At 40.5% G+C, this 19052-nt stretch overlaps 1 protein-coding gene and 1 non-coding gene across 2 annotated transcripts in view; both read right to left on the bottom strand.

The window, feature by feature from the left end:
* DAAM (disheveled-associated activator of morphogenesis-like protein) overlaps positions 1–19052 on the bottom strand; it is an 879757-nt gene that overhangs the window by 707108 nt on the left and 153597 nt on the right. The window lies entirely within an intron of this gene.
* TRNAW-CCA (transfer RNA tryptophan (anticodon CCA)) lies at positions 6555–6626 on the bottom strand. The gene has a single exon. It is a non-coding gene; the product is annotated as a tRNA-Trp (tRNA).

The following is a 19052-nucleotide window of genomic DNA, read 5'->3' as shown; positions in this document are numbered from 1 at the left end:
AGGAGGGATCCAAAGTTTCATCAAGCGGAAATGTTGTAAGGGGCTGGAAGGTCTACTAAGGCATTGTTAGCAATTTTAAATAAAGGGTGTGATACTCGTATAGGTTTGGCCATTATAATTTTTGTCGTAAAGGGCCTTGGAAGATGTTTGTGATTTTTTTACAATTACAATTAAAGTGAGAAATAAATAGTTTACTAACATTAAGGTAATTAAGTGATTAGGTTTATTATAAAGTTTAGTTAAACGAGGGGTGGCTTCTGTATTTAAGAGAATTAGATATTAGATCAATAGATATAAGATCCATGTTTTTGGTGAGTATGTTGGTAAAATACGGATCTCTTATTGATATTATTAGAATAAAGGTGATTGATAGTACGATAATGACAAGAGTTTTTATAGAAGTATAAAATAGTTCATTAGAAGCCAAACTAGTAATATAAATAAAAAGGACTAATATACCCCCTAAGAAAATCAAAAATAGGATGTAGGAAAATCAGAAGCAGGAAGATATTAATCCAACGGTTATAGAGATAATACATGTTTGTACAATGACAATAAGGATTATAGCAAGAGGATGATTGGCTTGTATAAAAATTAAACTATTAAGAATATTAAAAACAAGGACTCTTAAATTTATGATTCAGAGGGTAGTTTAGTGTAAAATATTAATTTTGGGGATTAGTGAGAAGAATTTTCTTTCCTCTGAGTTTTAGAAGAGATATCTTAATATTGGTTTACAAGACCAGTGTTTTTATTAAACTACTAAATCAATGGTAATAAATATGAGTTATCTTGATTTGAGTGTTTTTAATAGGAGTGTAAACTTTTTGTTCCCAGCGTAAACATTTATTGTCTTATATTGTTGAGTTTAGAATTTATTGTATTGAGTTTATTTGGATTACTTTATTTATATTTGATTTTTATTTATTACGAGTTGTATTTTAGTATAACTTTTTTATGAACAGATATTGCAGAGAGCACACTCTAATAGCGTACCTGGGGCATGTGGCACGCTGTGAAAGATATGCAGCATTGCACTTCATTTTAAAACGCAAAATTGAAGAACAGCGAGAAGAAAGAAAAATAATGTGATGTTTCAAGAATATTCAAGACTGGACTGGAATAAGGAACGTCGAACAACACCGTTCATATTCATCGCTGACATCCGCGAGACTGGGCACGGCATCTAGAAGAACAACTTACCTAGAAATGGTAAGGTTAGCACCTTAACACAGGATAGGTTGGCATGGAGAAATGCATCGAAAACAGTTTATGAACTTATTACCCAAACAACAGCAACAACAACAACAACAAGAGAAAGGTTTGTTCAACAGGAACACAAACGGAACTGGCAACATTGCAAACAGCTGGCGGAACAGCCAGCAAGTAGCAGCGCAACGTGGTTTGGTGTTTGTCGTAAAACCTTGTCAGTCTGAGATATAACAACCATGTTATTCGCTTTACGTCCAACTACTTTTTACGGTTTGCGGAGACGCCGAGATGCCGTAATTTAGTCCCGCATAAATTATTTTACGTGCCAGTAAATCTACCGACACGAGGCTGACGTATTTGAGCACCTTCAAATACCACCGGACTGAGCCAGGATCGAACCTGCCTAGTTGGGGTCAGAAGGCCAGCGCATCAACAGTCTGAACCACTCAGCCCGGCAGTCAGTCTGAGACAAGTGTCCACTAAGTAGGGGAAGAAACTGAATCAGCATTCGTGTTTAATGGTAACGTGAAGCGAATATAACGTGGCATGATTCAATTCTTCTGTAAAGGTGTTATGACTGGGGAAAAAGTCACAAAATGCATTTTATTCTACCGCCCCCACCTACAGGAAGATGGTGGTTGTGATTGTTTTAAGAGGAAGTATAACTAGGCAACCATAACACTCATCGGAGAGAAAAATGGAAAGGATCTGACACTTCGAAAAATGAAGGTATCGGCCAAAGAAAGACAAGGGACACGAAGGGCATGACAATGAAAGACTCCCTAGCCCTCGGAAACCTATTAGCGTCGGGGTCGGAAAAGAACAAGAGTAGACCAACGGAGGTCGGATAGGATAGACGAAAGTAAGGAGCCTGGCACAAGTAATTGGAAGCAATGCCAGGACTCAACTAAGAGGTCCAAGGTAGCCAACCCATCTCCCAAGTTAAGAGCCCCTGGGACCCCTTTTAGTCGCCTCTTACGACAAACAGGTGATACCGTGGGTGTTATTCTACCGTCCCCGCCCACAGGCCGTAGCCGTGCTGAAACACCGGATCCCGTGTGATCTCCGAAATTAAGCAACATTGGGCGTGGTCAAGATCTGGATGGGTTGTTACGCACTGTTGGTGGAGGGGGGGGGGGGTTAAGGGAATGGAGGTGCGGAAAGGAACTGACCATCCTACCTTTACGTAAACTTCGGCTTAGGCACACCTCTGCGGAGGTTCGGACCTGCCTTCGGACAGAATACACCCTTACCTTACTGTACCATACCACCAACAGGGGTGTACCATCTGCCGACTGGTCCGGTTCTACAAACATGCGCACATAAGCTGAATTACCTTGATTAAAAAATGGTTTCCATTTTACACAAAAGCGTGAGTATTTCAAATTTAGCGAGCATTCGGGGGACGAGTGGATTCGAAGCCCACCGTCGGCTATTCTGAGAATTGTTTCCTGTGGAATTCCATTTCCATGCAATGTTGAGACAGTTCCTACTAATAGGGCGCGGCAGATTCATTCAACCTGCATAACCAATTTCATTCCCTATAATTAATTGTATCTTTATTAGCTCCTTAACTGAGGTTGAAGGTCATCCGGCCGTAAAAATATATTTCATCTCACCTCATCCTCACCCCGTGTCAGGAAACTGGGCTAAGGTGTAGACATACATAGTATTTTAAATTTGATTGCCAGATCCTCATTCCGAAAAACTATCTGTCAATGGACGAGTCTTTCTTAATTCTTCTTTCGTTTTGGACCAACTATGGAGCACCGTTAATTCGAATTCAGCTTCATCTGTTTCTGTGCTTTCATTCTCCTCCAGTTCTCCATCCTTTCACTCTGTAATCTCCCCTTTTCTTCTATCCATGGCGCTTGGGTACGGGATTAAACTTTTTATTGAAAACTCTAGGAGTCTAGGTGGTCCCAGCAAGATACAGCAGATATCTTGCATTCACGAGATCAAATGGATTGTATCGCGATTGACCTGTCTAAAGCATTTGATAGGGTGGATCATGGGAGACTAATGGCAAAAATAAGTGGAACTGGACTAGACAGAAGAGTGACTGAATTAGAGAATTACAGTAGGCGAATCTTTATCTGACCCTGTAATGATCAAGAGGGGAATTACTCAAGGCAGTATTACTGGATCTTTATGTTTTCTTATATATATCAATGATATCAGTAAAGAAGTGGAATCTGAGTTAAGGCTTTCTGCGGATGATGTTATTCTGTATAGCGTAATAAATAAGTTATAAGATTGTGAGCAACTGCAAAATGACTTCGATAATGTTGTGAGATGGACAGCAGGCAATGGTTATAAGTCAGGTTGTGAGTTTCACAAATAAGAAAAGTCATCTCAGTTATAATTACTGCGTTGATGGGATGAAAGTTCCTTATGGGGATCATTGTAAATGCCTATGTGTTAATATAAGGAAAGATCTTCATTGGGGTAATCACATAAATAGAATTGTAAATAAAGGGCACAGATCTCTGAACATGGTGATGAGGGTGTTTAGGCGTTATAGTACGGAAGTAAAGGAGAGGGCATGTGAGGGCATAGAAGTCTCTGGAAAGACCTCAACTAGAGTATGGTTCCAGTGTATGAGACCCTAACCAGGAGTACATGATTCAAGAACTGGAAAAAAAAATCCAACGAAAAGCAGCTCGCTTTGTTCTGGGTGATTTCCGACAAAAGAGTAGCGTTACAAAAATGTTGACCGAGCTCGATAGCTGCAGTCGCTTAAGTGCAGCCAGTATCCAGTATTCGGGAGATAGTGGGTTCGAACCCCACTGTCGGCAGCCCTGAAGATGGTTTTCCGTGGTTTCCCATTTACACATCAGGCAAATGCTGGGGCTTAATTAAGGCTACGGCCGCTTGCTTCCCACTCCTAGCCCTTTCCTGTCCCATCGTCGCCATAAGACCTATATGTGTCGTTGCGACGTAAAGCAACTTGAAAAATTTAAAAAAAAAAAGTTGCAGGGTTTGGGCTGGGAAGACTTGGGAGAAAGGAGACGAGCTCGTCGACTAAGTGGTATGTTCCGAACTGTCAATGGAGAGATGGCGTGGAATGATATTAGTACACGAATACGTTTGAGTGGTGTCTTTAAGAGTAGGAAGGATCACAATATGAAGATAAAATTGGAATTCAAGAGGACAAATGGGGCAAATATTCGTTTATAGGAAGGGGATTTAGGGATTGGAATAATTTAGCGAGGGAAATGTTTAATAAATTTCCAATTTCTTTGAAATCATTTAAGAAAAGGCTAGGAAAAACAGATAGGAAATCTGCCACCTGAGCGAATGCCCTAAATGCAGATCAGGATTGATTGATTGATTGATTGATTGATTGATTGATTGATTGATTGATTGATTGATTGATTGATTGATTGATTGATTGATTACAATCTTCTCCTCCCTTCTGTCCACGACGCTTGGGTACGGGATGCAACTTTTTCTTAAAAACTTTTGGTGATCTTGATCCTCGACTTGTAAGCGTCGCTGTTATTTATTTCCGTTCCTTGTATTCCCACTTCCTCCTGATACCAGCGCACTGTAGTTTTCCTGATCTCAAAAAATCGTATTATCTGATTGGTCAGTCTTCCTGGGTTCATTCTGTAGATATGTCCGAAGAACATGGCTCTCCTCTTCTGGATGGTATATGAGATCTTCTGCATCTTGAGGTACAATTTTTATTTCCTTTCTTTCTGTATGATCCATCCTCTGTTCTTTGGGGTCCCAGCACCTTCCTCAGAATCTCTTCCTCCACCAAATCCCACTTCTTGACCAATCCTGTTTTTATCAAGTTTAAACATTTAGCTGCATACAAAGCTTCCGGCCGGATCACTGCCTGGTAGGTCGGAAATTCTGCACTGATCGAGATCATCTTGTTCTAAGTGTTCATAGTTAATTTATATGCCATGTTCATCTTACTGGTTCCCGATAACAGTGCCTCTCTTTCTGACAGGTTATTGTCTATCCACTCTCCCAGATATTTGAATTTCTCCCTTTTCTGAATCCTTTCGCTCTCACCTGTCATCCATCTGGGTGTTATTTCGATGTTGGTCCTGTATTGTATCTTCTCGAAGGAGATCCGTAGGCCTGCGTTACTTTCTTCTTCCAAGAGTTGTACAATTTGGTTCCGTGCCTCTTCTATCGACTCTGACAGAACCACTATGTCATCCGCAAAGGCAAAACAATCAACTCCAATTCTTTTGTTGTTGTATCCCATTATTATACCGCCTATTCCTTACATTCTGCGGCGGCATTCTTTAATCACTTTGTCATTATTATTTGTTTTTTTACAATTGGCTTTACGTCGCACCGACACAGATAGGTCTTATGGAGACGATGGGATAGGAAAGGTCTAGTAGTGGGAAGGAAGTGACCGTGGCCTTAATTACGGCAGAGCCCCAGCATTCTCCTGGTGTGAAAATGGGAAACCACGGAAAATCATCTTCAGGGCTGCCGGCAGTGGGGTTCGAACCCAATAGCTCTCGGATGCAAGCTCACAGTTGCGCGACCCTAACCGCACGGCCAACTCGCCCGATGTTCACTTTGTAAAAAACTCAACTGAATCTCCCTGTCTGACCCACGTTTGAATCCCAGAAGATTCCGATGGGATCCCTCGGAACTTAAAGCTTGTATGTTGTGCCAGTCACGGTTTAATGAGTTCTCTCGTCTTTCTATCTAAATTAATTTCTTCTACGATATGGATCATTGTTTCTCTTTCTACGGAATCGTAGGCCTTTTTGAAGGCTACAAATCTAAGCACGAATTTCTTGTTTCTCGTCTTTTTTAATATTTGTTATTCTTTTTTATATGGTTGTTTGGGTGTGTATGTTGATGCGTCTTGCGAAAAAAAAAAAAATACAAGTTCCGAACGCCAATCTGGCTGTCGTCTTCAGAATGACAGAGTTACGTTGTGTTATTTGTGCGCTCTGTGGTCAAATGTTTTAGTTGAAGACAATTGACGTTTAGACTAAAAAAGCTATAGGCCCTACGGATGTGTCACTGCGCTGTTCTGATCAACTTACATAAAAACAAGAGCATGTTGGTGTGATCAAATTGAAATAATAAAATTAAAACGATAAAATTGTGGCGATAGGAAGCTGTGATTTGCGGAAATTCCTGATATTCTTATACCTGATTGGTCGCCGATTTATGAGCTAAACATTCAGAAATATTTTATATAGCAGTATCGACAGCAGTAATCCCTTAAGTAAAATATAATTGTTAGATTCGAACTTACATTATTTTTCAACTGTTCATCAAGACAATATTGGATAACCTCCAAGCAATGAGGAATGAATTCACCCCGCTATTTACCATTCACTTAAAATATTTGACCCCGACGTGATTTGAACACGCAACCTTCTGATCTGGAGTCAGACGCGCTACCGTTGCGCCACGGAGTCTTACGTGTGTATGTAACATATCATGGGAATATGTTATGTAAGGAGCAGCACAGGGGTACTTTCTAACAATGAGTGGTTGCAAATTTCTACGCCTCGAAGTACAAGCACGGTCGGCAGGAAATAGGTCATTATCAAAGAGATTCCTTTGTTAGGCCACTCCGAAAATCATAAACGTTGTTAGTGGTAATTAAAACCAATACAGTTATTACTCGAGTCTGGAAGTTCAGGCATTTACTTTCGTTAAAATGGGCAGGCAAAGAAGCACATAAAATGATGGAAATAGGCATTTTAAAAGGACGAAAATGGGTACTAAAACAATAAAAATGGTTTCATGTAAGCTTCTTAACACATATCTGCATCACATTTTATTACGATAATAGCTACGGGACACGGCAATCTTCTCGACCAGTTGGCTTGTTAAGTGAAATTTTCAGTAGAGATTTGTGTACCGGTATTACAAAAACATCGTTCGTGCAAACTTTTTTTTTTTAATCCAGTAAATTAAGTTGTTTTATTTGTATTATTAATACAGTAAATTGGAATTGAATTTTATTTCTACTAACAAGTAAATAATATCAGAAAATACCCGTATCAACTCAAAAAAGGCAGAAAAAGACATTCAACTTTTAAATAGAAAACGGAAGCCATAATAATAATAATAATAATAATAATAATAATAATAATAATAATAATAATACTGTAGGACAGCGAAAAATAAAGCAAACAAAAGCGTTCAAATATTTGTATGAATGGATAGACCCCAATCTCTCTGAGAAGGCAACTTTCGAGTCACGAATCAGGAACATGGAAATGGCATATAATCTAACAAAGGCCATTTATAACAAGAAATCCATATCTACAGATGCAAAGTTAAGACAGTCATCCGTCCAGAGGCCTTGTACGCTGCAGAGTACCTTGTATGCATCGGAAGGAACTAATAGAGAAACGAAGTGAAGCAAAGGAAATTCAAAGAAACATTCTGGACCCAGTAAAAGAAAACGGGGAATATAGGGGACGGCACAAACACGAACTTTACACCCACGTGGAAAACGTAACTGACACCATGAGGAAACGGAGAATTGCCTTTTACTGCCATATAACAAGAATGAACCCAATGCGATTGACAAACTAGATTTTCACCTACTTTCTCGGAAGGAAAACCAAGGGAGCTTGGTTTACCGAGGTGGACAAAGATTTACAAGAAGTGGGAATTACAGACAATGATATCTGGGAACGTGACTCCCTTAAACAGAAACTAACAAGATACCGATGTTTCCAAGAAAAACCTAAGCTTCCAACACGAAAGTGGGCGGAAGAAAGGAAGCAACGGCATCGAGAACTAATGCGAAAATACTGGGAGGAGGTTAAAGCTCGATGCAGCAAGAAACAGTCAAAATGATGTGGTCCTTAGATGGCCGAATCGAAATAAATAAATAAATAAATAATAATAATAATAATAATAATAATAATAATAATAATCAGACCTGTGTCGGTGCGAAGTAAAGCAAATTTGTAGTCAACATACTTTGTCCTAGTGGCAGCCTCCGCATGTGGGAAGTTGTATTAATAATAATAAAAATAATAATAAATAAATAAATAAATAAAAAGAAACGTTAGATCATTCTAGTGAAAACAGTATTTCTAGCGCAAATGGAGCATGCCAGTTCACTAGCGAGCGGGTGATAAAACAGAGCGATAAAAATCATAATCCCGGGAAACAATAATGTCAGTCACATGTTCTACGGGTTGCGTGTCAGCCTCTTTCCTGGAAGCCCTGAGTTCGATCCCCAGCTATTCCAAGGTTTTTAAACCTGGATTAATGGCTAGAACGGGGTTCGCTCACCCTAGTGAATTAATCTGAGAAGCTGCGCGTCCAAGAAAGCTAAGAAATATCCCGACTACGTAACACTCCAATATCGGAAGGTTGTCCGGGTCCATGGCTAATGGTTAGCGTGCTGGTCTTTGGTCACAGGGGACCCGGGTTCGATTCCCGACAGGGTCGGGAATTTTAACCATCATTGGTTGATTTCGCTGACACGGGGCTGGGTGTATGTGTCGTCTTCATCATCATTTCACCCTCAAATCTGAAGACCTGCACCTGGCAAGCCGAACATGTCCTCGGATACTCCCCGCACTAAAGCCATACGCCATTTCATTTCATCGGAGGGTTAATTGGCTGGGCAGTAGTCGTACTGGCAGGTCCTTCGACCGAGCAAGTGGTTGCTTGGTTTTGGTCAGTTTGCATTCGGGAGATAGTAGGTTCGAACCCCATCTCGGCAGCCCTGAAGATGTTTCTCCATGGTTTCCCATTTTCACAGCAGGCAAATGACAGGGCTGTACTTTAACTAAGGCGACGGTCGCTTCCTTCCCGATGCTAGCCCTCTTCTACCTCATCGTTGCCATAAGACCTACCTGTGTCAGCGCGTCGTAAATAAAATTGTCTTCACTATCGTCATCAATGCCACACTTACCAATATTCCAGAAAATATCTAAAGCATCATCCTCCACCATGCTTTCATTACACCTGGAGACATTTGTAGGAAGATATATGTCAACGTTAAACACAAGACATAGCACTATAACAATATTGTCAAATAAAAAGATGAATAGACTGTCATCTTCACCATGGCTGAACTGTTATCATGCTGGCCTTTGGAGAAGGGGTCCTGAGTTCGAATCTCTGCCGGACCAGGAAATTTAACTTTCATTAGATCGAGGACTGGGTGTTTGTCCCATCTTCAATATTAGATTTCATTGCAGCCCAAGGGCGTAAATTCGAAAGACCTGCAACAGCCCTCTGCGGAGGCCATACACCATTATTCATTCATTCATTCATTCATTCATTCATTCATTCATTCATTCGCTGGGGCCATCGAAGACCACGCAAAGTCTCATTACATTTGGCAATGAAATTTGCTTTCTTCTGAGCCCAGAATTCCCTCATTCTTTGCGACTGGTCCTGCTTGCGTTACTCTGTCCAAGGGACACCGTGTCTTCTTTTCGGTTGTTCGTCTCAGTTTAGCCTGTTAGTCACTATCTTTTGTTGGAAGAGATCTCTGTCAAAGCGTCTTCCAGTTTGATTTGTAACATTTTAAGGTCTTCTTTGGTGTTCCTAAACCAGTGCATCATGGTTTTAGGTTTTGAATTAAAAGAGTGAAAGATCTGTTTGGACGACCTGTTTCCGTCCATTCGTGCTCATCCTTTAAGGATCGTGTCTGTAATTGTCTCTATTTTGTTACAGACTTCCTCGTTGGATCATTTTTTATGGATGCCTGTCTTGTAATTGGATCCCATGATTCCCCTAATAATTCTGGGGTCCTTTTTTCTCCAGTTCTTCGAGGAGTTCTTTATTGACATAGGGATAGGGATAGGGTTTTGCCTGAATACTTAAACATAACTACTGGCTTCAGAACCGTTTCATAGTGACGTATCTTAGTATTTTAGGAAAGTCACTCTTTGTTGTATAATGTCGTAATGTCGTATGGCTTTTAGTGCCGGGGTATCCCAGGACGGGTTCGGCTCGCTAGGTGCAGGTCTTTTGATTTGACACCCGTAGGCTACTAGCTGCGCGTCGTGATGAGGATGAAATGATGATGAAGACAACACATACACCCCCGTGCCATTGGAATTAACCAATGAAAGTTAAAATCCCTGACCCGGCCGGGAATCGAACCCGGGACCCTCTGAACAGAAGGCCAGTACGCTGACAGTTCAGCCAACGAGTCGGACACTCTTTGTTGTAGATTGTGCGTGACGTTGGATAGGTTACGTCAAGTTTATGTATTCGTTCCGTAAGTGCTTCCTTGTCCAGTCCTCTTTTTTATGATTAACTCACCGACGTAATTGAATTTTTCTACTCGTCCGATGTCCCCATATTTCGACCGGAGTTTTGGTAGTGCGTCTTTGATGTTAGTCTTTTTTTTCTTTTTTTTCTTTACAGACGATATCTGCACGCCAGTTTGTTCAGCGATTTCCTTGAACAATTCGATTTGAATCCTAGCGGTTTATTATTATATATACGGTATATTTGCAAATAAGCCCATTAGGACTACGCGGAATACTTGTAGGTGTGCTTTAGCCCCTTTATGTCCATATTTCTTTCATTCTTTTACTGTAGGCTTCCTTTCTCTCTTCAGACCAAGTTGTTCCGGTCATCATCTTTGGTCTTTCCTCTTGGTCAACATGCCATTTATATATTAACTTATTATTATTATTATTATTATTATTATTATTATTATTATTATTATTATTATTATTATTTCGTTATGCCCATTCATAGAGCGCGTTGGAACTTGTTCATTGGCTTGTTGACTTTCGCCTTCCTATTCTTCCAAAATCTCTTCATGAACTCATGAACTTCCATTCTTCTGACCCCTTTGTACCAGTCCCGCTGCTAGTTTTGACCACAAATGTGTGTTTATTTACCGAGGTGCTGAAAACTTTGCGATTTTTCATGTCTTCCCCGATGGTCAATTCATTCAGGTCTCCTCTTGTTTCCTCGAGCCAATTTATTCTCCTGTTTTGGGAAATTACTGCATTGAATAACCTTTTTGTGAGTCTTATTATCCATCCTAAAAATGTGTCCAAAATGTTTTAAATGTCTCCTCCCCACGATGTTGATGAAACTACCTTTAACTATAGAGGTCTGCAGTTCGCCTTTTGCTCCAGATTCCATTTTCTTGTATGGGGCCGAAAATTGTTCTAAGAATTTTACGTTCTTGTTTTTCAATATCTCCAATGTAATTATTATTATTATTATTATTATTATTATTATTATTATTATTATTATATTCCGCTTCGTTTTGGCCGGCTGTGGATCACGTTATTTCAACCGTTTGCATCCTTGAGCTTTAATTCTTTCCCAGTATTCCCACATTCGCTTTCTGTGAGACCCTTTGTTTCATCAGTCCACTTCTCGCCTGTTTTCAACTTCGGCCTTTCTTGGAATCACTGGTAAGCTCGAACTTTCCTCTGGAGAGGAAAACGTTCCTTGACGTCTTCGTGTGTGATCCCTATTTCTTGAAGGTCTTTTTCAACTTCGGCGAACCAGAGTTCCTTGGTTTTCTTGCTTACAAAGTAGGAAAAGATCCACTTGGTCAATCTCTGCGAGCTCATACGTGTCATGTGGCCATAACAAACAGTGCTCCTTTTCCGAAAATGGTGTCCGTTATCCTTTCCACATGCAGGTATATTTCATTGTTACGCCGTCTCATGTACTCACCATTTTCTCCGACTGGTCCTAGGATCTTTCTCAGGATTTTTCTTTCTTTGGCTTCTAACTTTTCAATTAGACCCTTTCTGTTCAATGCAAGGCATTATGTTGTATGCAGGGGTTCTGGACGAATGACTAAACAATAAAGCCTAAGCTTATCGTTGATGGTCACCGATTGTGGAGAACGCAAGTTATACCTTTTGCGAGTAATCGATTTCCAGTAGAAGAAAGACAGTGTTCTATGTTATGTAGTTTCCTTAGTTGTAGTTTTGAATTGTTGAAGTGTTGAATTGTATTAATAAAATTGTGACTGTGTTAAAGTAAATGATTTGGTATTGTATAGATCACTGATCTTTTGTTGTAGACGTGTCTAGTTAGTTGGTATGCCACTAGTATCTTGTTGATCCAAGATGTGAATGCTACTTTCTCAGAATTGTACTAAGTACTAAGTACTCAAAATTTTCTGCTAGTTTGTTTTCCCCTTTTCTACAATTAACTCCCTAGGAGCCGGCTTGATATTAGTTATAAACTCCCTTCTTTTTCAAAGGAGATCTGGAGGCCAGCCTTTGCTGATTGGATTTTAAGACGGTGGATTTGTTTGGCAGCAGTATCTAGGGAATCAGAGAATATCGCAAGTTCATCTGCAAAAGCTAGGCAATCTATTAACAGGCCAGTTCGCTTGTATCCTATTCGAAGTCCAATCTCCAACTCTTCCTTGCAAAGAGTTGCGCCATTCGCGAAATGATTTTCTCCGAATATTATTATTATTATTATTATTATTATTATTATTATTATTATTATTATTATTATTATTATTATTCACATGGCACTGCCAGATGATACCAGGTCGTGTTGAACAACGGAGATGCAGCGTTAGACTCAACTCGGGACTGCGGAAGAGTGTGACATTTGAACTCCGAATTAACTTGTGGTTGGGACGGTGGAAAATGTGTTAGCTCGAGCGTGGGATGGAAAAGGTCAACAAACCTGATAAGAATCTGATTACTTATTACCTCTATCTTAACACCTGCACAGTAGACTAGAATGTTCTCCCTTAATTTTTACGATTAAAAAAAAAAATTCCACCTTCCATCATATTATGAAGTCATAGCAGTAATCAAGAGCACACATACGGCACTGTAGTTGTATCAGCGGAGATCGAATGGTAACCTCATGACATGCGACTTAGCCCACACGGTTACGTAATAAATTCACAAAAATCAATATGCAAGTACTTGAACCAACGTATGGTCAAGCACAATAAGTCGTTTATATGTTACACTCCATGCATACGTAATCTGAACAACATCCATTCTCTTGACAGGTTCACCACTAAACAGACAACGCTTTATGCATTAATGTCGAGTGGATGTCATCTTTAATCACTACGCTTAAAATCCATTGAATTACACCAGGAAGACTTGAACGACTTCTGTTAGGGGAGAAGTTAAGCTTCTTATCGACTAGTCATGTCTGGTGCTGCATGGCAGAAACATGCGAAGTGTTTGTGAGTAGAACGTGACGAAGAACATTACCTTTCTTTTTTTTTTTTTTGAAATAAAATGTTTAAATAAGTACACTGACACGCATTCATTAAATCTCACAACATACTTTATTCACTTAGATGCCTTATTTTCATTTTATGGATAAGAACAAAATTTATGCGCAAGAAAATTATTTATTATGTGAGGGATGTTGCAAGGTGCAAAATAGATCAGGCATTTCGATTTATTTTGATTACACTTATCTTTAAATACAGCATATTTACACACAAGCCTTGTTTCACGAAAGGAGCTTAGAAATCACCAGATCACTGTTTGGGTTCAATGGAGATATATTAATACAGGGCGTTTTCGTAATACTTTCAGAGATTTAGAGAAGGGCACATGCACCAATCTGAGATAGGGAACATCCGTCGGGAAACGTTCAGTCACATCTTATATGCCATCGCCGTTTTTGTAGTTTGCGGATGTGTCAACGAATGTGAGTTTAACAAGCTGCATCTCCAGTCCACTTTTCATAAACTACTCGAGAACACTTTAATGAGACGTTTCCGGAAAAGTTGATAGGAAGAGGCTATGCTGATGCGTGGCCTCCACGTTCGCCTGATCTGAAACTGACTCAGCGCCTATGAAACTACCTCGAATGAATGAATCATTTCTCTAGAGTGTGATGATTTTTTTACAAGGTGCTTTACGTCGCACCGACACAGATAGGTCTTATGGCGACGAGGAGATAGGAAAGGGCTAGGAGTGGGAAGGAAGTAACCATGGCCTTAATCACGGTTCAGGACTTCAGGATTACCGAGAGCAGGGTTCGAACCCACTATCTCCCGAATGCAAGCTTGCAGCTGCACGCCAGAGAATGATGATGATGATGATGATGATGATGATGATGATGATGATGATGATGCGTGTTGTTTACAGGGGCCTAACATCGAGGTCATCGGCCCCAAATGGTACGAAATGAGACGAAAGGTAATGACAAATTAAAAGTCCAAAATCCTCCACTGACCAGAATTCAAAACGTGAGGACGAAGAATGAATGGATGGATGTGAATTTAAAAACTATCAGTGGATCCGACCTGCAATGCCTCACATTCACAGAAACTGACGTGAAACAATAGTATTACTGCCAAGGGACTGCGTCTATAGCATAATAATAGATGATGCTTTTAGTCTAAAGGGATAAGAAATCCAAGTCATCGGTCCCTCATAATGGTAGGCCTACTTGTCGCTAGGAAAGTTGAACCATGGTATTTGTCATGTTGCGGTACTAATCAAAAGTAGCGTAGACTCGCGGCATTCCACACATTATGGTACTACTCAGGTAATGAAATTTGCACATGGAAGACAGAGCTATGGTGTTTCGCACATTGCGGCCCCATTTACAGGCAACGCAAACCTATGGTGTTCATCACATAGGTGCAGTAACCACAGGGACCCGCACTATCCCGTGCTGCTCCTCATATAGCGGGTACTAATCATAGATACTGTAAAAGCCGGCAACGCACTCTGTTGCTACTAATCACAAACCTATTGTGTTCCTAACATAGTGGTACTACGCGCAAGTATAAGCGACCCATGGTGTTCCCCGCGTGGTGGTACTGATCACAAGTAGTTTCATGGTTCTAATACAATCATCCCTTGGTCGCCCCCTTTTAGTCGCCTCTTACGATAAGCAGCGGATACCGTGGGTGTATTCTTCGTCTGCGCCGCCCATCCACAGGGGGTAGTGTGTTTGGTCCGCGAGAGCTATTTTATTTCCCTCAAGTCCGCCGGCAAGGCGGTTAGGATCCCCCTATCCGCCACCTGGGACGCGCCACATGTATCACCTCTCCCCCTGCTACGCCAGCGTAGTAGGTTCGTGGGGAGAATTATGAGATGAGGCCTCTTTGATAAAAGAGCCTTCCACAGTACAATGTCATGTCTCTCAGTCATGGCCATCCATCATTCCTTCACATCACGGTTGCTACGTAACATCGCTTCAAACATTTTGTATAGTTATTTTCGTGACGCAAGTTTTGAAATGACCCGCAGCCATAAGACATATTTATGTCAAGGAAAGTTATTGTCACTTGAGCTATGTACCCTGGTATAATATAAGAATCATTTAATTAAATATAGGAGCTGTGCTGTTCCGCAGCTTTAGTTATGAATAGGACAGATAACGTGACTTGATATGAAATAATTGCCCCAAGCACTGCCCGGGTACTTTCTGAATATCTACTTTTAGAATTTATATTACCTCTTAAAATATGTCAGGTCATTTCTTTTAGATTTCTTTATTGTGACGTTGATTTATGTTTTACAAACTATTTTGTAGTTTTAGATTTATTGTTGTGTGTTTAAATTAAGAGTTTTAGATTATTTAATTTCACTTGGAGCTTTGTCCCTGTTGCAGCTCATATAGTCTTGAAAGTACAGTAGTTGATCCCTCCAAATAAATAATAAACATAAGTGATAAATCTATATATGTGTTTACCCGTCGCCCTATGCATATGATGTACATGATTCCAACTGTCACCAATCAGCCCAGCGAACCCCAAAACTGCGGATTCAACACCAACCTCGATCATTTGGGAAGTTTTCTTTCTCACCTCTTTTCAACACCCCCACCCAATCCCAATGGAGGATGACCTTCGACGTAAACGGCATTCATCCCAACGACCCCGAAAAGTATGAATTCGATACTAATGTTAGTCTTTTGACGGTTTTTACATGTCACCCTCTTCCAACTCCCAACCGTAGGTGTGTTGGGGGTTTCTTACCCCTAGAGTATTTTAATGTTGAAAATATGCTACGAAAAACATTAAATTAAGCAATTTCCGCAATTGTGCCGAAAGTTGAAGGGGGCCTATTTATTCCTAAAAATTACAATCGTTTTCTTAATCAATGTTATCCGGTCGATTAGATTAGCAGTTTGCCTTTTTCTAGCACTACGAGAGCTAGTGTGAGTCAATGCATTGTTTCACTTAAGCACCACTACGAGCGCTAATGTGCGTCTATGCATTGTTTCAATTTAGCACCACTATGAGCGCTAATCTGGGTCAATGCAGACTTTCATTTAAGCCCGTATAGCTACATCCGGTGTGGCCGATTTTCGAAAAATCCAAAAAACTCTTGAGGGTATTGAACCAAGGGACATATTACAGAAAGTATGATGTAAATAAGTTAATTTGGCTGGTATCTGAATCAATAAAGAAACAAGTGATTTCAGGCTTTTTTTTCCGAAAATGCTTTTAGGCTGGAAGTGAATTTTCGAAATTTGTTTTCGTTTGATAGAGCTATCCAAGACTCACAATTTGAAACTTGACGGGGCCTTTAGATTCTCATACTTTATATTTTATTCATATTTTATGTACCTAAAATTCGTAGCTCATATCCCTAGGATTTTTCAACATCGATTTGCTTGCCTCAAGGGCTATAACCGTAAATTTTCCTCCAGACAGTAAGTTATATGTGTACGAAGTTTAGTTGAGAGTTGTGCTGGAACATACACACATACATCCATAATCTTGGTCATTTTGGACACTAATTTTTCATCCCTTGTCACTCCTCATGGCGTTGGGGGTTAAACTTGGACTTGCATGTCATCCGGAATGTCACTTTTTATCTCAGCGACCCCGAGAACTATGGGTCCGATTACGTTGACATGTCACTCCCTACCCACTCCACCTTTAGGGGTGCTGGGTGTGTCTCGCTCCCGCAGTATTTCTTTCCAGATAGTATTAAGTCATATGCGTTTGACTGAAATGTCAGGCTTGCATGCAGTCGTCATTTTTTAATCATTTAGCTTCACAGATACCTGCGCGTAACTATGCGCTACCCGTTAAGTACAGAATGTATAGCGGGCCTTCGCCTGGTCATTTAGTGATTTGATTTTAGGATTACTTAATGCTGGCTGAACTTAAGGCCTGTTTACACGCGGACAGTAATTTAGTAGTAACTAAATTATCAACTTCATTTTAAGTGACTTGCAGCGTGTGAACTGCGACTTTAGTGGCAAGTGCTAAGTAAACGATTAAGTAACAATTTAGTCAAGTGGTATAGAATCCCATCCATTTTTCCTTTCAAGGAGACCTCTCACAAACGGCGCGCGCACCCATCGGAGTACTGGGGGAAGCACTGCACTTGCTACTTACCACGTGTGAACAGGCGTAATTTAGTAAAGTTCATAAGTTGTGAGTGAAATTACGGAGTTGATCATCCCTGCGAGTTCGTTCTTCTTTCGATCGTTCGTGCCAATTGCTGAGAACAATGGCTACATGGACATAAGATACATACATGCATACATCATCATTATAGACCGTTATGCCTTTCAGCGCTCGGTCTGTAAGCCACTGTAACACTCAAATTCATTAGTTAATACGTTCATCATGCGTAGCTTTGGAATACTAAAATGCACTGCGCATGATAGTATCTCTCTTTTGTATCAAAGGTTTAACTTTATGCAGTAACTCATTAAATGTTACTTCGGACATTCTCACGGTTATTCACTTCACGTCCCCGCAACTGCTGTTTCGGTTTCCGGAGAGCCGAGGTGCCGGAATTTTGTCCCGCAGAAGTTTTTTTCTTGCCAGTAAATCTACAGAGACGAGGCTGACGTATCTGAGCACCTTCAAATATCAGCGGACTGAGCCAGGATCGAACCTGCAAGTTGGGGTCAGAAGGCCAGTGCTCTACTGTCTGAGCTGCTCAGCCCGGTTATTAACAAATATTCCTGTCGATCCTCCTCGGCTAATTATTTAAAAAGAATTGTACTTGTTCCGAAATAATTTCTTCTGGTTATCCGTTTTCACTATTAATTTCGGTCACCTAATCCTCAATTTCCTCTAAAATGTCATCTAACACGCAACGAATAACATCACTAAGAAGTTTTACTCGCTGTTGATGGCCGATCATCTTATCTCTGATCTAGTTGACGACGCAAGAACGACTGAATCAACATGACTTGAGTGATAAATTGCCATTGGTCAATGTACTAAACACTGTCTACGTGTAAACCGGCCATTAGAGACCTAGCAATGCCTGATCATTCACCGGCAAGTAGTTCCGGACAGAATAAAACAAAAATGAAGCTAATTGGTCCAGTAGAACGGACGGACGGATTTGTCAAAGTTCATTTTACTAAACTTTTTAAATATATAGATTTAGTTTTACTTAATTTTTGGGTCTTATTTTCATGGACGATACAAAGTGCCAAGATGGCACAGCCAATTTTTCTGAATTTCATTGGCACTTCTGATGTTACGGACACTTACTTTCTTAGTAACTCTGTGCTGTATTATGTCACTGTTCGTAACCATCCGTCAGTGTGTCCACCCCTGGCTCTCTATTGCGTGCGTGCGGTCGGTCGTCCCTCGGAGCGTACGGTCAAGAGTATGTGTGTGTGACTGAGTTGAATTCCTCAAGTGCACTCGACCACGTGGAATCGATTTATCGAGTCGGAGTACAGGAGTGAGCGAGAAGCGTAGCAACTCGGGCCTTTGTTTTCCAACAACATTCGTAATTCTTTAATAATAGCCAAGTTACTTTAGACACTGTACTGTACCTTGTTCTGCAGTAGGACTTTCACTGCAGGTTATATTGCAAAGGCGCTTCCTTAAGATACAGCCCCAGCATATGCCTGGTGTGAAAATGGGACACCCGCAGAAAATCATCTTCAGGGCTGCTGACAGTGGGGTTCGAACCCACTATCTCCCGAAAACAAAA

The sequence above is a fragment of the Anabrus simplex genome, chromosome 11, assembly GCF_040414725.1.
Source record: "Anabrus simplex isolate iqAnaSimp1 chromosome 11, ASM4041472v1, whole genome shotgun sequence".
Taxonomy (NCBI): domain Eukaryota; kingdom Metazoa; phylum Arthropoda; class Insecta; order Orthoptera; family Tettigoniidae; genus Anabrus; species Anabrus simplex.
Note: the sequence above shows the minus strand (reverse complement) of the source record. Positions and strands in the feature narration are given on the sequence as shown.